This window comes from Oxyura jamaicensis, chromosome 3 (assembly GCF_011077185.1).
Source record: "Oxyura jamaicensis isolate SHBP4307 breed ruddy duck chromosome 3, BPBGC_Ojam_1.0, whole genome shotgun sequence".
NCBI lineage: Eukaryota > Metazoa > Chordata > Aves > Anseriformes > Anatidae > Oxyura > Oxyura jamaicensis.
Genome location: NC_048895.1, coordinates 31,583,710 through 31,611,603, shown reverse-complemented (window position 1 = coordinate 31,611,603; position 27,894 = coordinate 31,583,710). Strand labels below are relative to the sequence as shown.

Here is a 27,894-nt window from a genome sequence, read left to right as displayed (position 1 = left end):
AACTTTCTCCTGCTGATGGGAATGCAATATATTCAGGGATTTGTAGGTGCTGTTTGTAAACTGCCTGAACCCGAGATATATCCAACTACATCCTCGATCATTTCTCCTTAAAGAAACCACTCAAAAGGCTTTTAACTCTCTCAAACTGCTAGGTCAAGCAGGGTTACGTGGTTTGTATCCTTAACAAATATGTGCAATTATGATCACTCCGTTACAGTATATCTGTATCATCTGACAATGGGGAAAAGGTGATGGAGAGTCAAAGCTGTATGACCACAGGAGATGCTACATTCTCCTCATAACGGTAACTGTAGTAGAAACTCCTTCACAGTTTTACAAGGGTACTTTTACAGGCATTTCAAAAGGCCCTTAGGAACAGCCATACCAGCATTCATCCTGCCATCACCCCTTTCTGACATTACCTTACTACCATTGTTACCACTACTCTCGCAGGAGGAGCGCACGATGCCTGCAATAGCTTTCATAGCAGTGTCCCAGCGAGATAATTCCACCCTGGCTTTGGCAGCCCGTTACTGGCTCAGGCAGAAGGTGTCTGCTCTCCTCCCTTCACTTCACAAAAGTTGCTATTTCATCAGGCTATGACAAACCGCCTTCCACACGGCTATCGGAGCTCCTTTCCCCCAGTGCCAACCTCCTGGAAATTCTTATCGAGCTTGCCCACTTCATTGTCCCACGCTATCATGGGTTATCAGAGGAGTCACTTCACATTTAGCACACGCGGACTTTTTTTCTTTTCACTAAGTCACTTGGCAACGGTTCCAGCCGCTCTCCTTGCCTCAAAGGCTTTGAACAATCCTACCGAGATGGCTGGGCAGCGAGAGATGTATTAACGCGACTCCCTCACGTGGGTATACCTTTGTTCCAGGATAAGGCTCGCTGTTTAGTTTAAAAGCCTTCATAAATAGTAAGCTAAAATAACCCCAGCTTAATACCAAAACAGGAGTGTCTACAAGATGTGGCTACACTGATTTAATTTTACTGTTTTAAACTTGCTCCTTATCTTATACCAAGAGCTTTCCCATTTAGACAAAGTGTTGGCCTGCTAAATGGTAGTTAACCACCCACTATTTTGTACTTATTAACTTGCTGTCATTTAACATAAAATGTTTAGGCAAACCATGAGAGAGATTAGAATTCTGATCCTCATATTAAAAATAAAAGGGCTCCAGGCATTAGATTGTGAAATATGATTTCCCAGGATAGATTAAATTCTGGTTTAATGCTCTTTTTGATATCACAGAAAGTCAAACCTCGTTTCATAAGGGGGCACTTCAACATGCTTTGCATTCAGCGTGCTTTCCCTTGATAAAGGCTCTGAGCTGCGGCAAACTTGGAATTTGATCAGAACCTCTGGCGCAGCCAGCGGTGGGAGAGGAGGAGAGCGAAATCCACACCACGAACCTCATCTCACAGGAGTTCCTTGCATAGTTTTTCAGCAAACACAAACAAGAGGAATGAGCCAAGGGGCTCAGCAGAAAGCATCACAGACTTGAATTGTGCTGCAGGACAAACAGACTGCAGATGCAGAGTCTGGCTCAGGCAGCAATGCCAAGTACAGCACACCCTATGTTTGTATCCGCATGTTGACTACGTTTCTGCAAGAGTCAAGGCAGAATGACAGAGAGAAGCATGCATTTAGGACCATCTGTAACCAAGAGGGTACTGAGGCCTGAACTTCGTCACGTGGTACTTTGAGAGTCTAACTATAGAAGAACGGTTGAGAAACTTACGACCTAAGCCAGGCTGCTATATATCTGCCATGCCTCAGAGCTTCTCACAGCAGTGCAGTTTCAGAGGGAAGTTCTCCTCTTTCCTCATGAGCTTGCATAATTCCTTCATACTTTCCCTTACCTTTTGCATACTTTAATAAGAACCAGTGAGTTGAAACATGAAAGCACCGTTGTTTACAAGAAAACCTACTGTCATTGATGGCATTACAGGAAATCAGCAGGAGGCTGCAGAGTAGGGAAGTTTGGAATGAAATGGAAGGAGTACCCTGGAAATCTGGGGATGGCCCATTTACCACAACATACCACCTACCACTCTCAAGTTCTCTTCCTTCCCTGCTTGGGTACGCAATTCCCTGGAAGTAGAAGATCTCTGCAACTGACAGGTGATATTCTGGATCCAGCAGAGTAGGTTTCAACCCTGCAACTTTAAAGTGAAGGTTCACCACTGCCTTTTAAATTTATTATTTCCATTGTGCCACATTCTGGACCTACTCCCTTTTATACATGGTTGCCAAATGTGCAGTCCAACGCAGGCATGTGTAACACATTATACTCCCTTGGGGCCACCCTCATCTGATTGCAATTGGTGAATAACAGAATTTCTAAGCCCTGTGGGCAGCTAAGCTAAGAGCAAGATAGTAAAGAGCATTTAACCATTCTCCAGCTTGCCTCAAGTTCCACCATCCTCTTCAGTACACAATGCCATGCTTCACATGTGCAGATTAGTGAGATGCTGCTGGCAAAACACAGTATGGTGCTGTCCTGCCGATATCTGCTATCCTTTTGTGGAAAACTTTACCATTAAGCAACTAGGTCTTGATCTAATGTGATGAGTGTGGCTGAATAGTTTTTGTGCTGCTTCCAGACAGTACGCTCTCAGCAGGCAAAAGTGAATTTTCAGGACAATCTTAATAGCAGATCATGACCCATACGGTAAAGGAAGGTTTCCATAGCAGAGCATATGAACAAATAACTGATAATGCCAGGGTACGGCTTGGCCAGAGGCAAGTAATAGTAATAGTTTACTGCACAGCACTCCAGAAGTTGTCCATGTGTCATTTGGAGCCACAAGCAGTGGCTTTGGGTAATTAATTAGCCAAAGATCCCTGTATCTCATAGATCAGTTTATATGCTGGTTTAAAAAAAAAAAAAAAAAAAAAAAACTCTCACAGGCAATATAGATAAAAAGCAATAGTAAGTGATTAATTATAGTAGATTCATGTCAATTGTTATTTAATGAATTCATTATGTTTTATAACTGATTAAGACTCTTCCATATAAATTCTTGCAAAATAAATTGCAAGCCAACTCCAACAGAGTTTTTTTTCTGTCTCATTCCTGCACCCTCCCATACAGTAGGTACTTTTAAAATTTTGATGATCTTTTATCACACTTGTTTAATTTGTTATAACTCATTTTGACGGATGTCTTGTCGATGTGTTATGCAGTACTTCTTTAAAAAAAATAGAAAAGACAAATTAAAGAAAAAAAGAAAAGACAAACACATGCAGTGTCAGAAAGTCACTTACATGCAGGCACTGTTCACTTGCTTCTTCCCATATTCCATGCTTCCCCATTGCCCTTCCCCAAGACAATTTACCCTCTCTAATTAGGGGCAGGGGAGTGAAGGAAAGTAGGTGTAATATTTATGAATATCTGTCAGATTCACTATTCTCTGCAAGCCTATGTTTAGTCTGAAGAAATACATTAGACAGTTCGAATATCTGTCTCCCTCTCTTCCTTTTAGCAGTCCCCACCATTGAAAAATGAGAGCATTTTCCAGGGAAAAATCATCATCACCAATTAGAAAAGGACCGCAGCCTTGTCAGCTGGGCAAACTACTCTGACATTATACTGATCTAGGAAATCACAACCTACATGAAGGTCTTTGTTAGTGGAGCTACAAAAGCAGCCCATGTTCCCATGTAAAGAAGAAGGGTAAATTATCTATAGCAATCATTCCTGGGTTTAAGAATCTTTTTTTTTTTTTTTTTAGTCAATATATCTGCCAAGTCTTTCAATCCACTAAACACTTAGATCATGGAAAAAAAATCTTTATGCAACATTTGGTAGTGGGTAGCAATATTTACTATTTTGTTGATAAGTCTTCAATCTTTTTTTTTAAAAAAAAAAAAGGAATAAAAGAATGACTTTTTCTGTATAGACAGGTGTGGCTTTGGCATAATCCTATTATGTTCCTTTCTTAAATAATAATGCAACAGCATAGAGAGATCTAAAACTGATAATACATCTTCATAATTTCCTTTAGCACAATGTACTGATATTTGAATATCTAACTCAATTCTTTCTGTGGCAAATGAGTGGACTTTTATCAAGGAATGTAATGCTCTTATATGTTAGAAGCAAAAAAAAAAAAAAAAAAAAAGTGGCTTATTTCATAAAATATCTGAGGTCACATTGCAATACATTCCAAAGACACTGGTGCTGAAGAAGATAAAATAGAGCTATAAAATTGAAAAACTTTAGGGAATGCATAGCTCCAATCCACTGACATTTTATTTATTCATTTGAATAATTGATTTACTATACACATTGCCCAAACACACAAGCCATTACGAAAAGTTAAAACTTAAATGTATCTTTGGGTTTATGACTACAGCAGAAGAGTTAGAGGAAGGATATCCCAATTTTTACTTTTACATGTTCTTGAGGGTATTTTTTTCTTTTACGCACAATTACTCTGCTGAGCACAGTAATTCTTACTCAGAAAATAAACATGAGGAAAAAATTAGGCCTCTTTAGAAATAAACAATGAATAGGCATATAATGCACTTGCTCTATTTATACACGTCCTCCTGAGTGCATTAGTGAAGGACACCAAATTACAAGAGAACCTAAAAAAAAACAAATGACTATTTAACAAAGAGTTAAGTGAGACATTGGAACAAACCACAAAGCTTTTAGTTCAGTTTTGTGCACAATAGCTACTCAGAGACAGTAATAATGCAATGCAAGATAAAAAAAGTTTGAAAAATATTCCTGCTTCTACCTAATTTCATGTAAAAACACTTTTAAAACAGCTTGAAGGTTTTACAAGCCACCGACATTATTGCTTGTCAAGACCTTCACACTAAAGAAGAGGTATTCTGTCATGAGCTTGAGCATAAATCTCATTTTGGTTACCCTGTTTTAGTGATTTTCCTGTCATTGCAGGAGTTTCTTAAAACCTTCCATCCAGATGACGGGGTAAGCCACCCAGCTTTCATCTGGGGGATGCGGGAGATTGTTTCAAAACAAATACATGTCTAGCCTTTGAGGTTTTGGCAAATAACTGAAAAACATGAGCAAAAGTGCACCCCCATGAACCTTAAACATAAAAAAAGAAAAAGGACTTTTTTTTTCTCCTATTTAATTATTTGTGTGGGCTTGAAAATACAAGGACATAGGGGGAAGAAATATGAGAAATATGAGTAATGTGAGAGAATTTTCCGTGTGTATAACACAGCTATAAAACAGAACCCTTCAAGCCCCATGAAGTGAAGCAAACTGAAGCTTACCTCACCCTCAGCCTGATGCTGCCTGGAGATATAACAGACAGCAGCATCCTACATCAGCCTGGCACTGCTTCATGATTAAGCAATCCAGCCTTTTTTTTTCATTCTTTTGCCTAAATTCTTTTCACTCTCTCCAGCAGGCAGCTCAGCTACAAGACACTAAAACAAAAGAACAAGGTTTATGGTATTAATCCTCAGCAAATAGCCTCTAAAGCTACACATGACTTCACGTTGAAGACATACTACAACCTGCAATAGCTTCTTCTCCATCAACCAGTACATCACTTCCAGTTACATGGAGGACAGAAGATGCTGTAATTGAAATAAATAAATAGATAAATAAATAAATAAATAAATGGTTGGGGGGGATCTCTTTGTATAAGGTCCTTTCTTGTTTTAGATAAACACGTCTGTTGAATCTTGGACAATTATAGAGCTTTTCCCAAGATATTCAAAATGTTTCAGCAATTATCTGTATTTCACAGTTAGTGTTGAATAATTGTTACTAACAGGCAACTTTACATCACCAGGGGTGACAACATACAACAGTTTCTTCCTGTGAACTGTCAGATGTCTAATGTGCAGTGTCAGGAGCTGCTTTCATAACAAGAGAAATAAGAATTGCTGTCATTATTCACTGAAATTGAAGCTCGCAAACAACTTATATGCATGCCAGTTTAAGATTCGGATCGGATGTTCCTGGACCCCAGCTTCCTCCCATATCCAGTGGGCAGCAAAGCCGTCCTGGCTGACAAGAACTTGGAAATGTTTTGTAAAACTAGTGAAAAAGTGTCTGTGAGGGTTGAAACAGATTAGCAAGGAACTTCTAGGTGATGAATGGAGCCTGTCCCTGCAAGCATTCCAAGTTATCTTCATCTTCATGCCCACTGGGAATTGACTCACAGGTGTTTTAGGAAGAAGCAGCTGCCTACTTTGTGACATTTCGGCTTTTGCCTCCAGGTTGAGAAGGGATAAGATACACAACAGAGAGGAGACAGTCTGCTAGAGATATCAAACTGCATTTGCTCCATCCAAGGTAGAGCTCGTCTGGCAAGTGAGCAGGAAGGTTTCCACATTTCAAATTCAAAAGGAGGCAGGTCCTGTCCCATTGACAAAGGGCTGAGAGTCTGAAAAGGCAAAAAGTATTTAAAGCAAATTAATGTCATTAGTTAACTTAGAGCTGCTGAAAGCTGCTTGACGTGGGCTGACATTTCTAGAGACTGACGTCCTCTGGTTGCAGAGCAGACAAAGCAGAAAGAGGCATGGCTGGAGCCCTGGAAGGGGCCAAGGGTGGGAACATGCACCCTCCAAATTCCTGCCCTGCATCACATCCCGCCTGCCTCGCTCCGCACCATGCTCCTCAGCCCTTCCTCCTGCAGTGGAGGCACTTGAGGAAATTGCACACCAATTGATAACACTTATCTTCTCAGTGCAATTTGAATCAATGAATTTAAATTTACATGCATTTGCAGCAATGGATCAAGAAATCAATGCAATGTAAACCCAACTTTACAGGTTGTGTGGGTTTCTAATAAACAACAGTCTGTAGCCAGCAGAGTCGTGGCAGCATGTGTGTAAGCAATATCACACTTTTGGTTGGAGTTTTCCTTTTCATGAGCATAAAACAAACAAACAGGCTCGCAGAGTATTTATTAGTTAGCAGATAAGCCCCAAAGATAATGATCTCTGACGCTTTATCTCACCTTGCCCTGATTTTTGCCCCCGAACAAATTAATATAGTGTCACTCCCTCTTCTAAGAATCACTGATGATTTATAAAGTAAGAATTGTCATTATTCCTATCTGACACACAGCGAAACTAAGGTATGTGGAAGTTAACTGGGAAGAAAGAAAACCAGAAAATGAATTTTTAAGACAGCGCTGAGCTATTGATACCCACACCCATTGTTTATGTACTGAATCCACAGTTTGCTAGTTAGATGGTTTTGCTGTTTTACTGGAACCTTTATCCTAGGAACATTGTAAGTAATGCAAGTCAATAACAACACAAATCTCAAATTTTTATGAAGTGGGAGACAAAATCCACACAAACATTTCCTCCCTGCTTTCTTTTTTTTTACATACAACTTCAAACTCCAACCTCACTTAAGTCCAGAACCGCAGTAACACCCCCTGAGGAGCATACAAGTGGAGAAGAACAAGCTGAATGAGTGGCAAAGGGGCCCAGCCCGACTCAGAGAGTGACCGCATCCATTTACGGAGGCAGCTGAGGTCGGAGTGGGCTCCGTGCCGACGTCCAGAATTACCCCCACTAGAAACAGAGGCTGCATCGCTTCACAGCGTGCAGACCTTGTTCTATCAGTGAAACTATAGTAACTACATGACCACTGGGGATTAGCCTGACCCCGGGTCATAAAACTTGATCACAGCAGATTAGCAAGCGACCAGGCCAGCGCGGGATGGGAGGCCTTTTTTTCTTTCTTTCAAAGACCAAGCATCACATATGAAATGCTAATTCTGTTTCAAGTCAGACGTAAAACACACACATGACAAAACAAATGTGTGCTTACAAATATTTTGTCATATTAGATTAAATTATAGCACACAGACTAAACAGAGAAATCTGAAATCCAGGGCCTTGTGTTTGGGATAGCCTTGGAGCTTTTATACAAAGAGAGAGAGAAGTTTATACTTTGGCATTGCATGGCGCACAGTCATCTCATACCTGCCTCATAACACAAACACGGTTTGCTGTACAGCAGCGATGTATCTGCCAGTGCATGAACACGCTGGCTAAACTGTCAAAATCCCGCTCCTTTCCTACTGATTTGCCTCCGCCACCCTTCTGCGGTGTTTCTTGCCATTTCCTGATAAATGACAGCCCAGCCTCTCTTCCTCGAGGCTTACTCTTGCATCCAACTATGCCTCCATCATTGTTCTCCCTGTTTGCACTCTGGTTTTCTATTCCTTTCTTTTCCTTTTTATTTTTATTTTTTGTCACTCCCTGCACATCCTGTCCGGGCCCTGTCTAATAGGTAAAGCCGCCTCCCATTCCCACGTTCCAGTACCTCAGTCTCCTGCGAACACCACTCCTTTTGTGAAGCTCTCTTCTGCCAACCTCCTTACCAAAAGCATTTCCACACCTTCCTACGTGCCTATTGTTACCCTGCGCACTGAGCTGCTCTGAGTCAAGTGGCAGCTTGTCGGGGCAGACAGCCGGCGAATGCAGAGGTAGCAGAGCGAGCTGTAAATTCATTAGGTCAGGGAGGGAGCCAGCTCGGCCTGGTGGCAGGCACAGGGTGCAGGGGGCAAGGGCCACTCGAGCACTGGGTTCAGCTGGGCATGGCTGAGGAGTTCCTGGTGAAGACTGAAAGGCAGCGGGGCTACCTCTGCCAGGCAGAAAGTATGGGACAATGCTGATGTTTGAGGTCAGCTGGATGGGCTTTTTAGGCTACAAGTTATATGGAAGGTGCTAGTCACTAGGTGTAGGGTTCTGGCTCCAAAAAAATAACCCATACTGGGCTCTTAGAAGGGACCTAATAAATTTAAGAAAAGGATCATGCAACATGCTTGCCAAGGCAGGAGTGCCTAGACTCATTAACCCACAAGCTCCTTCCCAGTTCGGTGCCTTTATTTTCCAGGAAGTAAAGGGTGAGTGGTGAAGGAGCTTGTTGGACTGGTATAATTTTCACAAGGTGGAAGGAGGAGGAGAGAGCAAAGCAGCTCCTGAGCTTCAGGGCTTTTTGGAGAAGGAAGTTTCAATCTTTTATTCTCCCTTTTTGAAATCGTGATGGCCTGGGGCTTTCTGTCCCCTAATATCCTGGAAACAGTACGCACCAAACTCTGAACAAGTCCTCTGCTGCCAGATCTCTTCTGTTTCTAGGACTGCCGAAGGATGATGAGGAGCACAGAGGAGGTCCGTGGGGCAGTGTATCCAAGGAGATATACTGGGCAGCCGCCCAGGCTGGTGGAACTGGAGGGGCAGCATTTCTGGGATGCTTTCTGCAGAGCTGCTGACTGGTCAGCACAGCTTACTATGCAAATGTGGGGGGAATAGCAACAAAATTGATTTTGCCAGAACCGCAAAATAATTAGGACAATTCCTGCCCTGCAGAAAAGGTATATAGGAGATGTTAATTGGATCAGCGGAGGGCTGAAAACCTGCACGCTAACTGTACTCAGAACAGCGTGAGCAAGAAGAGGAGAGCTACGCCAGCCATGGGTGTCCTGAAAGAGCCCCTCTTATCTCTGCCACCCACCACCCAGAACACCCATTTCTACCTCACCTCCACCCACTGAGAGCCCCAGGATGCTTTCTTGGGAAGAGGATCCTCTCTCGGGGACATCCATGGGTAGCTGTGAGGCCTCTCGGACTGCAGCACTGAAGAGGCTCCCGACAAGAAGAAATAACCCAGAACACATGGGTTTAACAGCTTCTCATGGAAGGCCCTGGTGGAGTCTCAACATCCCTCAATAGGACCCAGCAAGAACAGGTGACTCCAGCTTATGTTTCTAACCTTAACAAAAAAATCCCACAGAGCAGTTATATCAAAAAATTGTGTCACGTCATCATACATCTTCCTCCTTGCCCACCCTGGTGGCCCCTCCTTCAGTCCTAACATCCTCTCCAGTCCCATGCTGCTGCCACCCATGCCCAACCAGGTGCCTCAGTGGCAGCAGCAGTCTCAAGGGACAAGGCCCTGGGCAAGTCGGGGTGACAACAGCACCGAGCGCGGGCTCTGGCACCTCTTGTAGCTCTGCCCTCATGGCCCAAAGCACAGTGTCCCAGCTGGAGCAGGCAGTTACTATGTCACAAGTGATTTTAATCCTCTACCTGTCAGCAGCACCCGACACTGCTACCATAACCATGTCTGGGTCCTAAGGACGCTGCTACTACCCCCTTTGCTCCTGTTCACAGCAACATATGTACAAAACATCATTAAATCTGCTGCTCTCCTGCCTTGTCCTAAGCTGCCTGGATGGCTTTGAATTTCACAGTAGCAAGGACCAAGGTGCAGGGGCAGGCACCCCCCAACACCAAGACCCTCCCCAGCAGAGCCAGCTGGAAACACCTTCACGAGAGAGGGTTTCACTTTCATTGCACCAGTTTCAGAACCAATCCCTGAAATACTGCAAGAGTTAATGAGCTAATATGCAGACTTTTTTTTTTTTTCTTTTTTTCTTTTTTTTCTTTAAGGGAAACATCCTCGAATTCTTCTAAAGTCCATTAATTACCTGAAATGCTGCTGATGGAGGAGCTGCACTCATGAAAACGGGAGAGAAAAACTGATGTAACGTCATGCCTTGGACAGGTGGGATAGCTCAGTGCGGAGCGGGGGATAAAGGGAAAGGCTTTTCCAGCAGGGGGGTCTGCACTGCTGGCTGCATCACACCGCCCCACTGGGGTCCCCATGCCCTGCTGGCAGAACCCAGCCCAAATGTCCTCCAGAAACCTGCATCCACCAGCAGAGCTGCACCCACGTGAGCATCTGCAAGCAGCTCTTCTTCTCCTAGCCTCTGCTATAGGTGCTGAATAAGCATTCGCCATGCGGGGCATCAATCCAGCTGGGTTCTCACCTCTGGGGTCCCATACCCACGTATGCACCCCTTGAGAAATGGTTAGTGTTCAGCTGACTATGCAGTCTTTGGTGCCTGATAACAATTTAAGATAAATAAATACATAACAGATTCTCTTCCTGATGTCTGTGGTTGAGAAATGTTTGTGACAAGTGCCGTTTGTCTGGTAGTTATAGCTACAAATATATTTATATTTGACTTGCACTTGACTTAATACCACATGAACTGGTGAGAGTAAAAGGACATTGATCTTTGCTTTACTGCTTTGCTTCACAACAAAGGAGTAGGCTCAAGAGGTGGGTTCACCACAGAGTCTTCATGGATTGCAGTTTGGGCAGGAACAGTTTGTAAACATCAGAAGAAATAGCAAAAAAAAAAAAAAAAAAAGTATTGCGAAACAGTAACATATGTCATTAAAAGAGAGTTTACTTTTCAGACACATACAGTGCTCCACATTGTTCCCAAGCTTTTCAAAAGGAAATGATTAGTGTTATTAGCACAGCAGTCCTCTTTTTCAAAAGTAGCTCTAGCCAAGGTTAATGTTTAAGAAGAAATTAAATATTAACTCAAGGGAAAGCACAGAAGTCGTAATGGTTTCAGACCATACATCAGACGCACAGAGAAATTTTGCTGTGAAAGCAAAAAAGGGCAAGTTTGGCTCCCAAACCTAAAATCCGTGGTTCTCCTGCCTCATCACCATCACGTTCCCAGGACGGAAGGACAGCGCTGCCTCTCTGCCTTTCACCCCAGGACAGGTAATTTTCCTCCTGCCTTTGGTTTAGCAATGACTCCTTAACAATAGAAGGTGGATCACAGTGACTTACCCTGCTGAGGAGGGCTGCAATTTGATTCCCAGCCTGAGATTTGCAGGTAAGATAAAGTGCAAAGGTGACTAAACACCACAACAAGCAAGGTCTAGCCCTGTGGCTTTGCCTGGAAGGGAAAACGGATTATTATTATAGCAGCAGATCTTGCAAGATCTGTTCCTTTTCTCCTGTTCCAGCTCCAGTACATGAAAATCTTTGTAGCTGTCTGAAGATGGTTTTATGGTGGCAAAATGACTTATTGGATTAGTCCACAACATGCATTCTGCCCTGTTCTACAACAATCCCTTATTCTCCCTCCTGTCTTCATGTTCTTGCTGCAAACTTATGAGCAGAGAACAAAGCCATGAATATTAACTAACTGCACCACTATAAATACACTTTTTTTTTTTTACTGCATGTTGTGCTGAACTTCCAAAATCGTACTCTCATTAATATGAATGCTTGGTCCTAGATTCTCAGCAGGGCTATATCAACACTACACTTTTCATCTTCAAAGCATTTTAAAGATATTAACTAATTAATTCACTCAACCCCTTTGGGGGAATCCAATTATCATCATCACGCTGTTCTTACATTTTTACAGATAGAGAAACTGAGGCAGAGAAGTAACTTATTCAGTGCCCCAGAGGAAAGGAGTGTGAGAAAGTTGTCAGGACTTGCTGACCCCCTGTCCTAAACCCAAGTAACTAGTGGAGCTAATCTGCACCTCATCACTTGTCACTGCAGTGAGCATGCCCTCCTTCCATGCTCACGTAATTTTAAGGCAACTCTTCAGTTCTCTAGTCACAATAAGAAAGAAAAGAAGGGGGAAGAAAGGGAGAAAAAAGGGTGGGGGAAAGGGAGAAACAATGGAAAGAAAAAGAGACAAAAGAAAGAATGAAAATAGAAAGAAAAAAGAGAAAGAGAAGGAGAGAGGGAGAGAAAGGGAGAGAGAAAGAAAGAGAGACCAAAATATATTCATGAGGAAAGTGACAACTCACTGAGGTCAACTCAGCGTCACGGGCTGCTTATTACACCCTGAAAAAAAGACTTGCACTTACTGGCTGTTACGTGAGCAAGCGAAGGAAAATTCCTCTTCTCCACGGGAGCAAAGCAGTACAAAAAGAAATCTCAATTCTGCAAGTATTTATTCCTGGGAACAGTGAAATATGTGGGCTGGTTGTGGTACTCCAAATGACTAGTAACATGTACAAATAGAAATCCTACACATGTCGGTTTGGAGGATGAAACTTCCATGGTGTTTGGTTGCTTGCTAAATAAATGCCTCTATGAAACCCATAATTCTTGAAAATCTCCTCTCAAAGGCCTGTCCCTCTTTCACCAGTGGATCCACATCACATTTTTCAAGTCTCTTTTATCCCTCCTAAGTGAAATCAGCAAAATTCTATGGAACAGTTTCTGGCCTGCACTTCGTCTTCTGGAAGCCAGTACAAACTGTCCTGAGAGATGTAAAACTAACCTGGGCCTTAAAAAGCTACTCTTTTAAGAGCGAAAGACTAAATAAGAGATGTTCATAAGGAACAACCCACACATAGCCTGGAAAGATGAGTCTATGGACACCACATTACCTGGAAGCATCATTGCTCTGTCCACAACTATCACAATAAAAATATCTAACAATTCAATTGAATTCTCAAAATCCAAACAGTAATTTACAACAATGAGGTATTTAGTATGGCTTCAGGTGAAGAGGTCTCCAAGACCTTTTAGAAATGTTGTATATTTCTTAATCTTCTTCTCTTGGCTTCATTTTGTGATGTTTTACAGCTGCTCATCAGGTATTGGTTAACCTGGGTTCTTATGACAAGAATATGATACTGCTAGCATTTTAATCCATTGCATCACTGTATCTTTTAAAAAACTTTCTGCTCTCAGTAAACTGATCCATCTGCCTTCAGATGATGTTATCGTGGACTTTTTGCTCATTCAATAACGTTGAGCAAAAAGCACAACTCCCCCCCTGCATCCGTCCCTTCTCACACATCCATGCGTGCTGAGCAGCTCGGCTCCCCAGCTCCTTCCAACCCCTGCCCACACAGTGGCCGTATCTGGCTTGATTTATCCTCTCTATCATGTGGAGGATCTCATCTTCTTGTTCAGTTGCACAATTTCTTGCTGCAAGCTCTTTTTTACAGAAGGTGTCAGACATGCACACATCAGCCCCTTTTTCAGTACTGTAGATTTTATTTGAAACACTTTAGGGTTTACTATCAGAAGTTTCCACAATACCTTCTCTTCTGGCTGATGGCTATTTTATGCTCACATGGCTTCACTCCTTTTCTGTGACCAGGCAGATCTGCAGCTAGGCTCACCAACAGAGGAGCCCACAGGCCCCTGCAGCAGTACCGAGGGCAGCAGGGCCATCCCGACTGCCGCAGCTGAGCGTACGGACAGGCTCCCCGGGCTGCTGCTCCAGGACCTGCCCTCTTCCAAGGGAAGCGCCGGGCTGAGGGAGGGGCAGATAGTCCCCCATCAACACTCTTCAGCAGCTTTTTACAGAAAGTACAAAGTTGCCCAGTTCAGAGGCAGCATTTCCATTACGAACATCCATAGGGCTTAATTTTATAATTGCCTTGGGTGCTTCCATCTCTGGTAGCCACTATGTTTATGTTAGGCCAGCATAACAGCATAGTGGGCAGAGACAGCTGTCAAAATAGAAACATATAAATATTTAGTAGTCTCAGGAATCAAATGGTTCAACATCCCTGTACCCAAAGTTTAGATTTCATACAAAATATCCTTACCACTAAATATCCCTTTTCAATGTGGTTGACTCTCAGCCCTGTTAACCAGAATGCTGTGACATAGAAGCCACCAGCTGCCCTTTTTAAAGGACATCTCAAGAGACCTCTCAGTAGCATCATGACCGATACAACTTCCAGGGAGAAGAGCTGGGTCTTCAGCACATTCACCCAAGTGATGGCTGTGCTACTGTCTCTGGGTGGCACGAGTAAGAGCATCAGGTGCACCACGTCCAGCAAACAGCCCATGGGTACATTTGTACCCAGATCTCCAGGTGACAGCTAAGAGGCTGGGAATAAAGATGGTCAGGGAGAATCTGAGAGCTGGTAAGAGCTTAAATTGCTCAGAGAAGTAACTGGTAATTCACTGTGGGCACTGACTGCAGAACTCGTGCTGACATTATAAGGCAGAAATGGTGTCATGACATTATAAGGCAGAAATGGTGTCCCACACACAGTATTGCAAACAGTCACAGCTCTGTCTCTGGTTCTGCTCAACAGTTACTTCCCTGACCTTCCCAACAGGCTGATGAGCCTGAGGCCTCGATTTGAGACAGCTTCCACTCTTCTGTCTATGTGAGAATACCATCAGTAGCACACCCCATATGTTACTAGATCTTATTGGCAGTACTGATACTCTTCACTTCAACTTTGATCTCAGATGCCATCCTCAGCCATCTCTGTTTACTTGCTGATGCCCAGAATGTGGCAAGGTAGGTGTTTTCCTCATCAACTTGCCCGTACCCTCAACACTCAGCGCCAAAGATAACTGCTTTTCATTTTTTCCACTCAGAGACTGGTCCCTCAATTGCACACACTCCATAGCAAGCTCCGAGGTGCTCAGCTTTGCACATCACAGCTTGGCTGGCTTCTCCATTATGACCATATGCCGATTTCCTGCACAGACCTTTCTACTGGCAGCAGTACCTTTTCTTCTCTCTATTTCTCTTTAGTTCACGTTTTTCCCCTCTTTAAGCAGCAATTACTCAGTGGGGTAAGTGCTATAGCAGCCAAATTCTTTAATCTTTTTCCAGGTGCAGGGTGCCTGGAAGAAATCTCAGACCTTCAAAAACATTTTGATAATCTTTCAGCAGTTTTGCTGTAGGGATAACACAATATATGTCTGTTCAGGCTGGATTTCTGGAGTACCTAGTGTCTCTATAACATGAAACACTTGTCCGTCCCATTCTGAATATCACTAGGTTTCTGCATGTACTCGTACTGACTGCAAGCAGTGACTTTGTCAGTACTAATTTTGTCAGTGACTAATTTTTGTCAGTGACTTAGTCAGTACTAATTCCACTTTCATCTGGTAAAAGCTCCTCTCGATGCTTTCCCTGTATTTTAAGCTGGCATAGTGGAATGAGGGCAATCCATTAGAAATATTTTAATATCTGCAGTGCTTGATTACATTTTCACATTCTTCCCTCTAATAGTGAGTGCAATGCCTTTACTGATAACTCACCATCTACATGGCATACAGTTTCCTGCTTGCATGCAGCTGCCCTGGGCTGGTGTTGGACTGAGGTTTACAACCGTTTCATGCTGTTATTCCGGAGTTAGAGCACTGTTTTGTATGTACATTAACATTTCCTTTTTCGTTTTCTTGCACATGCTAACAAACCTTCCAGTAATGATACTGTCTGCCACAATCGATGTAGGTCGCAGTGTACTCAGAGCATTATTCAGTACTTGCAGCATTGGTCCAAGTGGTCGTGTAGGCTACAGAAAGCTACCTTAGCAGTTCTCCAAGCACCAAACTACCTAACCTGGTACACTTCAGAGGCGGTCTGATGAAGAAATAATTCTAATGCTGGGACTGCTAAATGCTTTTTTCCCCAAAAAAAATCTGCTTTGACAAGGCTCTCTGTATAATCTCTTACTGTACCAACCCATATTGGAGCAACAGAAAGAGATGGAAGACAAAAAGACATAACCCACTGGAAAAAAATATTAATAGGTCCTTCTGGTGGTAATACAGAATGCCTTCTCCGCCATGGGTAAGTTGGTGGTTCTATGTGCAAAGGCCATTATCTTGCTGTGAAATACTATTTAACTTCCTGCATGCATGCACAGGACCATGTGAGAGAGGCAGCTGTGCATGTATATCCTGAGCCTGGTCTGGAAAACCAATAGCATCTTCACGGAGCCATCCTCAGAACCGCAGCATCTCTATATTGCTGTTTCAATTAATCTAACGGCAGATCTGTTTATCTGCCTTGAGTAGATAAGGAAGTGAAACCATTTGAGTAGAAAATGACCATAAACCACAAGAGAACATATTGTAAGAGTTATTGATAGCAACCCCAAAACTCCTTTCAGAGTATATTACAGAAGCTATATACATACATACAAGGCCACACATTGGAGTTCAACGGGACTTCTACCTGTGCTAGTAGAAGTAACAGACAAAAAGGAAGAGACATGCAAAGTTCAAAGTCTACGCTATCTGATAAGGCCTGTCAGAACTACAACCAGGAGGCACTGCCAGAATTAAATTATTTCCTCAGGACAAATCATGCATTCGGAATCAAGCAACATGGGTTGAACAGATAAAGCCCATTTGTGTAGCATAATAGTGGATGGGCATACAGTTCACCAAAATAGTAAATATATACACTCTACAAACACGGGGCAAAACCACAGACACAGCAGACAACATAACATCCTCTCTGCTGAGACTTGAACAGCAACAAAGAAAAAAGCTGAAAAGCAACTGGCTGATAGATATGCATATATCCTCTGAAAAGTCTACACCTCTAAAAGAAAGGAGTTAAAGCTGTCTACCTCTCTTGCAAAGAGGGATTACGCTTGCTCCAACATGAAACCACCTTCAAAGACTACCCAAGAATTTCTGTAATACCAAGGCATGAAAAAATAACATATAGCCCTCCTTAACTAGAAAAAGATTTTTCTACAGGTAAACGAGAGTTAGTCAAAGCAAACAATTCAAGCAGAGACAGAATAAGTGTCATATGTGTGAAGAGACAAATTTTAAGGGACTATCATATTTTATATGCAAACAGGCTTCACTAATTACACTGAATTTTCCTATCTTGATAGAGACAAAAGGGGTGTTGTAATAGACATCCCTGCAGGAGGGCTTTATGAACAAACAGGGCTGCATGTAGGAACTTGGAGCTCTCTCATTTCAGAAAATCCATGATAAGAACAGGAGCCTTCCTGGGTGAACCGTCTCAGTTCTTGCCCCCTTATTCAGGAGCATGGAGCAGTTACAAGGATAGTGCTACCAGCCCTACAACCCGACCAAACGGCTCTCATAGACAGTTGCAATTATTAACTTAATCAGACTAACACATATTTTCCAGTGATAGGTGATGAATCTCTTATTTTTTTCAAGCATATAGCTACTGCCTTTCCCAGCTACATGCTTATTGAAGAAAACAGTACAACAAGCGGAAAGGAGAAGGATTTACAGGTATTTGTCCAAAAATAACCCTGCAAATTCTTGGTGTTCAAGGTTCCTTTTAATGAGCTTACTGCAAACATTCACAGCAATTTAGTTCCATCTTCAAGAAGGTTCCGCAAACACGGATAAAACTGCAGGTTCTTGTGCAAACATATATCCATTAATGAAGATATGCTAAAAGACTGGCACAAGTATTTGCATTGAGAGCATTTGCAGAGCTAATGTAAAAGCTTCTTGTGGTTTGGGAATTCCCAAGGCAGGCACCAAAAAATGAAAAATATATAACAACAACAACAACAAAAATACAGCACAGTGTGCGCAACCAATGGAGCTAAAGCAAATAGCAAATATTCAAATCATGTGCAAGAACACTCCAGACTCAGCTATGCTCCCTTTAACCGTTCACTGAACAAGATGAAAAGTTGGTTAGAAAAAAATATATATATATCAAAGAATGTTTGCATGGTATTTGTAAACAGAAAGGATACATCTGCCAAATGCATTTTTTCTGCAGTTAGCTCACTACTCCTCAGATTCCTCACACTTCTACCTACAAGAGCCTCTGCTTGCTCTTTGCTCGGTTCCGCAGTGGAAAAGAGCACCAGACTCAGGGACTGAGGCTGGTACATGGAGACAAACCTGTGCGGAAGGGCGCTGCAGACATGGCCTTCAGCACCTCACGGTACACAAATACTGGAGCGCTTTTGTTGACTTTTCTCAAAATGCCCCTGTAAAATACACAACCAACAGGAAAAAAAAAAAAAAAAAAAAAGAATGAAGGACAGGCTGCAGAGATCATCGCTGCCCGCAGAGACCTTGGTAAGCATACTGCAAGACCAGGCACCCCTTTGTCCTCAGCAATGGGAAGCCACACATGCTGTCAGCAGAGCAGTCAGCTTTGCAAACGCTCACCCCAGGCCCACCGTGGTGGCTAGTTCCCCTCCTGACTGCAGCTTCAGCCTTGCTCTCTTCTTCCCCCTCCTCCTCCCAAACCAGGGGACCTGGGATGATTTAATGCAGGGCATTCCTGGTCAGCCAGAGAGGAGAGTAGAGGACGGAACAGTTTCTACCGAGGCCTACCGCTGAAGCCAACACATTGTGCAGCCTCATCCTGCAAGGTTAAGGCAGCTCAGGATTCCTGGAAAAGTCATCTTTCACTGCCAAGACATGCTTGTAGGAGGGACAGGGAATGAACGTCTGTCCTGCATCTTGTGGACACATGAGGCTTGCTAAAACTGTCACCTGCTTATGACCTGCTGTCAGTAGTAGCTTCTGTAACAGAAGCAGCCACTTTTACTAACTGTTCAAAAGTAAAGTCAGGGCCAAAACAATCATAATATAACTTGAAATATTTTTTTGTTTAAAGTTATTTAAAAAGAAAAAAAAAAAAAGAACCAACTAACGACTCTGTTTTTATTTGCCTTTAGATTAAACCAAAAGCAAGCCACATTTGTTTAACCTCAGGCTTTGGTGGACTGACATGCCTGAACAGCCCTTAACAGTGTCAAGGCTGCAGATGCTGAGGTAACGGGAGAAGAGCATAAAGTTGTAGCCTATTGCTAAGAAAAGGCAGTCTCCGAGTCCCAGCCATGATCACTGCAGATATCCAATGTGAAGGAGAAGCTCCAATGAAGGAGGGGACAGCTGGGCTTATGCTGGGATCTTCAACAGCATTTCTAAATGCAAGGAGAAAAAGGGGGTTGGGGAGAGACAGAGATGAAGGGGTTATCATCACAGGGGAAATTTCAGGGTATGCTTTAGCTGGCAAAGCAACAAACATACATGTACTACTATACACATACAGTGACCTACCCACTCACACATGCAGAGTAGGTTACAAATTGCAAGAATTTAAAACAGTGATCAAAAAAAACAATTTGCTCATAATCCTTAGTGACAATTACGTCCCCTTCCCTAAGTATCCAATAGTGGAATATTTGCAATAGTCAAGCACGACACTGATACCAAGCACAGAGCCATGACACAAGAATAACGGGCTTGGGATGGAGCTGTGTGTCCTGCAGCAGTTACCATCCTGGGTCCCTCTCTGTTCTTCAAAACTTCTGGCTTATGCCCAGCCGGCAAGGTCAGTCCAGAGGCAGTCAAGCAGGACAAGGTTAATGACACTGATAGCTGGTGATGAAACAGCACCAGCAGAAACTATTTTAGCAGAAAATGCAGGTGGGAGAGAAAAGGAGTTCATTTGAAGGAGCCCCTGGTCCCGTGGAAATGAATACACATGCCCTTCCTGGTTGGGTCAGTTGAACTCAGATATTCTGCTCCTACTCAACTAAAACTTGTAAATATTTAAGCCAGATGGGACACCATACATATATATATATGTTTGTTTTTTTCTTTCCTCCCCAGCCCTCTGACCATGTGTGTTCATGCACCCCTGCCCCAGTTGCACAGACAGCAGGTAACGCTCTCCTAGAGATCTGCCAAAACGGGAACCAGCACTGTTTACTGTTACCTGAGCTTGGGATTTCTCAACTAAACAGACAACTGGCTGCCCTGCTTCCCTTCATGTTTTAACCGTATTTGATTTCACCACTTACAAAAATGTTTACATTCTGGAGGGGGAGGGAAGAGAAGAAAATCAAAACTCATTAGACACATTTAAGTAGCAACATCTGTCCCCAGCAAGCGCAGCCCATCCACTTGGAAAGCACACGGGAGGGCAGCCCGGCTGTAGTGGAGCAGGAGGCTGAAGGATCGCGCCCAAAGAGCTGTACACAAACTACAAACAACTCTAGTGTGCCGGGCTCCCGGGGCTGCAGCTGCGTTTGCTGCCCCAGCTCGCGCATGCTCCGCGCCCTGCCAGCAGCTCCCCCACGCTCAGCAGTCATCGCCAGCACCCAGGGATGCGCGCTGACGATGATTCACTTATAAAGCCAAAAGCATCGCACAATTAAACAAACAAGCCCATTTAACTAGTCATTAAAATGCATGCTTGTGAAACAGGACTCGGGCAGAATTAGCACCAACCTGAACGAACGCTCAGCCCGGCCATGCTGCGCTGTCCTGATTCCTCTCACACGCCGCCTTCTTGCCTCGGGTTTTGGCTCTCTGGAAGATGCCCATGCTGGTTACGAGCAAGCTCAGCAAGCCAGCCACGTCCTGTCTGCATCACAAAACCAAACCAGACCTGAAAAGGGTTAAGGGGACAAGTAAATTCTTCTGCCACTATTAAAATACCAGCAATCTTTATACAGCTTCAGGCCACAGCTACAATGGGAAAAGAGCTTTATTCTTACCAGACTGTGTTTTATAAGCAGCACAATTTTGAATACATATTACACCTTTTTATCAGAAGGGACAAATCATATTCAAAGAAGCTTTTAAAAACGCCTATGTATACCCCCATTGTTTTAAATATTGTTTTAGATAGGCCGAACTTTTTAAACCCACATTAATTAAAGCATGCCAGCTGACATATTTAAAAAATGGTCTGTTTTCATGGTCTAAACATAACCCGAAGCAGAACATGTCTTTAATATGCTTTCTGATGGTGGTTAAGCCCTGGCTGAGATCAAATCTGTAAGAGACAAAAGATTGTTCCAGGAACTTGGGGAAACTTCTGTCCTATGACCAAAGCTGTTCATCGCAGCAGAGTAGGTGGGTCGCCGCGTTTGGGGTTTGCTCTTTCTTTCTCTTATAACAATGCTGCAGTTACAAAGGTGGCTCAGCAGGTTCTCCTAATATCACAACCCATTCCCACTACCCACCCACTTTTTTAGCAAGCTTTTCATATGCTAAGTGATAGCAAAACAGATACAATCATCCTATCGGTGTTTCTCTGCATCTTTGTATATGACAGGCAGCCTCATAAAATATTGTCCTTGTGAGTGGCACGAATGCTTGGCTCAGCAGACTGTGCTACCAGACTCCTCTTTTTTTTTATTATTTCTAAAATACTTTTGCCTCCCTTCCAGAGATCTCAGTCTGTGACAGACCGATGTGCATTTTTCACGCTCATTTTCATGCTAATTTGCAGACAGGTCAGCAGCAGCTGCTCATACAAAGGTCACTTCCCCGCCTGTGGCCCAGTCTCCTGGGCAATGAAGACGTGTTTGTGTCTCCAGGTAGCTGCTAAACCTGCGTCTCTTCGTGTGTGCTCTGATTCATACAGGGAAAGGGCTTACCCTGCAACTTCTGCAGTAGCTCCCCAGGTTTCCCTCCCACACCTAGACCAGAGATTTTTGCCCTTCCTGCCAGGACAGCCCAGCTGCTCACCAAGAGCAGCTCATCTGCCACAGCTGACAGCCCAGTACATGACAGCAAAACAGTGTGTGCAAGGGTGCAGTGTCAGTCCTCACCCTGAGCTAACCTGTCCCCATTTCTGCACCGAATGCCTCCAGTGGGTGCTGCTTCTTCCAGGAGGGTGGCTACAAAGGGTTACTGCAGCTAAAAGCTGACTTGGAAGATACAAATACCACACTTGCAAAACACCATACCTACGTTATTTTGAGTAAGGAGTCAGGACACAAATAATCTCCCTTGAATCAGGTCACCTGGACATTTAGACCTCTGTAGGCTGAAGGTTTTATGTGCCATGGAAGTGATACAACAGCGTATGAATACTCAGTCTTTGCTGACCCCAGGCAGTTAGCCAAAATTGTTTCCATTAAGTGGAAAAATTGATGACAGCCTGTTCTCTCATTGATGCAATGTTTCTGTACCAAAAAAAAAAAAAAAGAAAAAAAAAAAAGATCATAATTCAAAGTCCTACTTTTTTTCAAACAGAGAAAGACTCAACGAGAGATTGTTGCTTCGCCAAGCTTCAAGCCCTGTGCAGTGAGAACTTAACCCCCAAACCTCTCTCATTCTCTGCTGCTCTGTTTAAACAGGCTTCGGTAGCTATGTCTGGCTGGCATTTGTTGTTTCCCACTGGCTCAGTTTCCCCAAGCAAAGCCCCATACAGTGTCTCCCCCTTTCTGCTCAGTGAATGGTGTCTGTTACTCCTGTTGGTTTCAACTGGGCGAGAGCCCTGCCTGCAATGGCACGCTGCTTTTCATGCTGCTTTCCCTTTCTGGCCTGCAGGATCTGCCCGTCCCCTGTGTCCAGCTGTAAGGAAGCACAGCGTTTTCTAGCAATGCTCTGGGATGGTCACTGCTGCCTGGAAGTCACACAGTGATGTTAAAACAATATGGGTGGATCATCCCTTTGAGTTCCTTTCAAGCTTTGAAGAGCCCAAGCGTGGAGCAGAAAAAAGAGCTTGCTGCCCTATGCCATGGGAAGGGGCTGTGGCCAGCAGATACCTTCTTCCTCTCCATTTTCAAAGGGCAACCCGAGATCAAGAAAGTCACGAGAAAAGAGCAGCTCACATTTTTCCTGCTGTAACCAGTGACGAACCTAGCTGGCCACCACACTGGGCTGAGCTCTCACCGACACGGCCCGACGATGGGGTTACGTCCTCCCAGTGCAGGGCTCGCGGCAGATCTTGCCCAAATGCTCGGCGTGCTGCGGGTACGGCGCTGCAGGATTTTCTTGCCTTTCTTCCTAGGCTTTTCCTGTCAGGTTACTCTTGCTCAACTACCTTCTCCTTGTAGCTGACTTGCACAACCTAACTATATTTTTTCCCTGTGAGGGAAAAGGCAACTTTTCTGTTTAAAAAAGAAGCCAAACTACACAAACTAACAAAGGCATTCTGAAAAAGAGCAAAAGCGAAGCAAAATTTGAAATTCCCAGCCAATCAAAATTTCAAAACAGAGTGAATATCAAAGACAGAACTGAAGTAATTTCAGACCTTCAAAGGTTGACTGTAATGGTATGGAAATGGTTTTCAATCTCTCGTTCCAAATAAGGTTTATTTGAAATTAACACCTTTTTGCCAAGCACTCGATGAATCAGCATTTTCCCCTGGAAAACCTTCCATCCGAAGATTTCCAACTCGTCCTACGGCTTTCACTGAGCTTGACTTTCTTGCCTTTCCTGTACTATGTTTATTTTACCATCCTTACATCATGGTTTTGTCTCATTCTCGCAGTCATCCTTTCTGTTTCTTCCCAGCTTGACAGGCCCAATATTTAATTAGCGCTAATAAGACTCGATATAAAAGCAAAAGGCTACTAGAAGAAGTGAACAGCTAGGCACAGGGCTCAGCACATTCCCCCGTCACATGGGTGTAAATCCCATAAGACAGGAATGGCTACAGCTGTCCCACTTAAGCGATTGGCACTCTGCTGCTGAATGAAGATGCATTTTGATTACTTTTACAAAAGAGTCCTTCCACTCAAGTAATTTTCTATATCGATCACAGGAACTGAACAGTACTTTTATTTATATTAGAATGAGAACCAGCTAGAATGCTGCTTGATAGTATATAGCTGTTGTACAAGTCACACTGTAGGCAGACTGAGGCACTCCTGTATGCTCAGGGAAGGAGGAGAAAGGGGAAAAGTGATGCAGAAAGGGATGAAAGAGGAGCAATGGTAATCTAGAGAAAGAACTAAGTCTTGCGTACGGCAGGCCAGTACCTTCTTCACGTGATTATGAATGTTCCTGTTCATCTGCCTGCATACAAATGAGCTTCTGCTTCTTTCTAGGATCCCACTGAGACCTGGAGGTGCCTGACTCCTTGTGGCAGTAAGATCCCCAGCATCATTACCTGTTGTAACTTGCAATCAATGGTAGCCAGCCCTGAGCAAGCTCAGGTCAAATTCAGCTCTGCCAAATGCAGTAAGTGAGCAGTATTACGCACAAGCCAGGGAGAATGACAACCCTGGAATGACAACCCTTTCTTCAAAAGCACTGCCACTGAGGCTGTAAAAGGAATTTCTGTGGCAGACAGAATATAGCAATTGCCCGTATAACAATCACACTGCAAGATTTTTGGCCTGATACGTAAAATGAGGCACTGGCAATCTGATCTCTGTCTTAGAGAAATTCTGATCTAGATGCATGATTTCACAAGCTGCTTTATGGTGGCAGTTCCCTGAGCTTTACAGAGTCCCACCAAAGACAACAGATCTTCGTAATTTGCCTGGAGCCCACAGAGGGAAGCACAGCCCAGCAGTATGGTGGCCTTCGGCCAAAGGATGCATTTCTAGTAAAAGCCTGCGGCCATCCATCTTCCACCCAGTCTGATACCCGGATTAGCCATCCAAAGGAACACGTGCGTACAAAATAACTGCCAGGAACAACTGAAAGTGGCAAAAACATGGTAAGTAGTAACCAAGACCCTTCTGGCTTGTTCTCTAATGACTTCCACATTAAATTAATTTGAGTAACATGCTGCTAAAGCAGTCTTACCTTTAGGAACGCTGTAAAAAGCGAGTTCCCTTGTGTATCCAGACCTAATGGGACCATTATTGGCCAAGTCTGGAGATCTGGAGAGGCTTGACGTTGATAGATGTAAGAGGATCAGCACAGTACATCAACATGAAAGTTAAATATGTTTTACAGCTTTTTGTTTTCTAACCAGCAGGGAATGTGAATTCTCACAGAGATCATATAGATCTGTAACTCGTCAGCAAAAGACAGCCTCTGGAAGCTGAAAGAAGAGTACGCAGACCAGAAGAGATCAACAAGTTCTTGACCAGAGGGGTAAAAAAGTATCAGTAGAATAACAGCTTGGATTGGCACAGCACTCCATCACCTGAGCTTCCTTACCATGGCTGATGTCTTTATAATCACCAAAAGCATCACCCTTCTCTCATAGAAACAGCCAAGTTCCTCCAGCCCACGTAAGGGAGCAGCTCACAGCAGGACGTGGCTACGGCCCATCATACCCCTGCTTATGACACAAGTGACAAATGTTCCAAGCAGGAATCCATCAGGATATCCATGCTAGCATTCCTACTGGTCTGGTCCTTGCCAGAGGCTCTTTAATGAATGCTAGTTTTCACTATTTAAATCTGATGTTTCAGTCAAAAAGAAAAAAAAAAAAAAGCCAAAACCCAGCATTTTTCAAAAGCATGAAAGTGAAAAACACCAGCTGATGAGTATTAAATATGGTCAGAACAGCTTTCCAAAAGTCTGTTTTGATAAAACCACAATTTCTTCTTAAAATTCAATTAATGCTAGGGAAAGTCCCACAGGAAAAAGTATTTAAAATTTAATTGAGGAAACTTAAGAAATGTCATTTAAAATCCCATTATATGACCTTTTATATTTCTCACTATTATACCATGGCCTACAATATGAGCACAGAATAGCTGAGTTACTCTTTTTTTCTGCCCCAGAAATCCAGTTATGGTTTCAATTCATCTATTGATTGAAATAACATTCCTTTCCTAATTCACGATGCCACACACGTTTGCAACTGGAACACCTTGACAATATCTTATACATCTAATAGACAAAATCTTAGAAATTAAAGCTTTAGGAAAATGAAGGTGAATGAGGAAGTCACAAAAGAACTAATTTAAAACTCAACTTCAGACCAGCAGCAAACTTCAAAGCAGCAAGATTCTTCACAAAACATCTCATAGGTTTGACAGGTTCCACATGGCAGTACGTTTATTGTTTTTAAATTTTTTAGGAAAAGCTGCCTGTTGCCAAGCAAAACAACCTTATTTCCTACGTGATTTGGCTTGAAGAAAGATTTGCTTCAGTGATGGCCATTCCCCGCCCACTTAGCCTCAGGAAGACTGGTCAGATTCTATGGAAAAGTTACCTGCATCTGTGTGCATCCTTTTAGCTCCTACCTCTGTGAATCAGCAGACGAAACAGTGCCTGGCTAAAGGACCCCCTTCTTATCTTGCATCCTGTGACCTGAACAAAGATTTTTTATTGAAATGATGTTGAGCCAACTGGTGGACTCAGAAAATCTAGACGCATCTCTGTGTATGCCCAGGAATGCACAGCTGGTTACAGTACAACCATAACCACAACCATATAAACACAACTTTCCATCTGAGGGTACGATTGTGCTCAGCACACCCTTTGCACCTTACTGGGCATGTTGGTAGGATGCTGGGGAGACATGGTTGCTGACAGAAGCACCAGCCTCACTATTAAAAAGGGCATTGGTGCAAGGAAATATTGCTGGTTTCCTAGAGGAGGGAAGTGAGCAAAGACTGATCCTGAGAGATGAAAAAATCCAGCTGTAGGTTAGCAAGGAGGGAACAGAAAGAAAGGTGGGTCACCCTCATAAATATTTAATTTCATGTTCTGCACCCCCAAACTTACTGAAGGTCATGAAGTAAGTTTCTTTAATCTGTACTAACCCACAAAATGGTCTTCCCAGCATGTGGATTTCCACAGAGATGGTAAGAAGGTATATTGCATATATATTATGTCTGATTACACACAAAAATGGGGTGGGCTAACAAGGAAAACACTTTTTTTTTCTTTTTTGTGTAACATCCTGGAGTATTAAAACATAGACATTTTGTTAATTATGGCTATGTAAGGGGGCTTTTTTTCTGTGTGTATGCACGCCTTGCCCTAAATCTCCTACAGACATGTTTATAGAAGGAAGGATAAATATTTTTCCATAGCTTCATGGAAAATTACTATGAGAAACCTTGGAGGAACACAGCTGTGGGGTCCTTCATTACCTCAGCACGAGCAGAGCCTTCTTATTCACTGACATTTCATTGTGCTTTGCTGGGTACGTGCTCCCAGGTGTATGCTCAACCCTTCTGAAACACCACACCAAAAGGATCAATATTTTTCCTTCCAGATAGTATTTTTGAGAGAGCCATCAAGGACACCATTACTTTCTCACCCAACAGACCACATACTGATTCCCAGACTTATGCCCGATTTTATAATAAAGAGAAAAGGGGCCAAGGGAGATGCCACCTCTTAGGTAAGCCCTAAACTAGTACCCAGACACACACAGCCCTTCTACATCCTCATTTTACTCCAGAAACCTAACAACATCCTAGTATTTCACCTCCCTGTGCTCCACGTTCTGAGTTCAGGCAGATATTTTTGTCTTACACCTTGTCCCAAACTGCAAAAATAACACCTTACTCCTCAGAGGTGGCTGCATTTTTGCAGCATGTTAAAAACTGCTCTGCTGCTTCTCAGTAAATCCGCTAAAGATGCTGGGGATTCTCTGCAATGAAAGGCTCTTTATAGATGTAAAATATAGTGTAAACAAAAACCATGCATTTAAAAAAAAAAAAAAAAAAAAAGG

At 43.2% G+C, this 27,894-nt stretch overlaps 3 long non-coding RNA genes across 5 annotated transcripts; 2 read left to right on the top strand and 1 right to left on the bottom strand.

The window, feature by feature from the left end:
* Positions 1 to 4,250: 4,250 nt before the first annotated feature.
* Positions 4,251 to 19,266, bottom strand: LOC118164553. 3 transcript variants are annotated; one of them, XR_004749539.1, is made up of 6 exons: positions 15,837 to 19,266; positions 12,671 to 14,275; positions 10,462 to 11,736; positions 9,513 to 9,743; positions 5,270 to 5,425; positions 4,251 to 4,606 (listed from the first exon to the last, which is right to left on the bottom strand). It is a non-coding gene; the product is annotated as an uncharacterized LOC118164553 (long non-coding RNA). The 3 variants fall into 3 exon arrangements; XR_004749540.1 differs by having other exon boundaries at positions 9,523 to 9,743; XR_004749541.1 differs by lacking the exon at positions 9,513 to 9,743 and having other exon boundaries at positions 11,628 to 11,736; positions 15,837 to 19,243.
* On the top strand, positions 11,413 to 24,817 carry LOC118164554. Its single transcript, XR_004749542.1, has 3 exons — positions 11,413 to 11,558; positions 12,214 to 12,355; positions 24,687 to 24,817. It is a non-coding gene; the product is annotated as an uncharacterized LOC118164554 (long non-coding RNA).
* Positions 24,818 to 24,824: 7 nt separating this feature from the next.
* LOC118164555 lies at positions 24,825 to 25,350 on the top strand. The gene is made up of 2 exons (XR_004749543.1): positions 24,825 to 24,966; positions 25,228 to 25,350. It is a non-coding gene; the product is annotated as an uncharacterized LOC118164555 (long non-coding RNA).
* Positions 25,351 to 27,894: the final 2,544 nt, after the last annotated feature.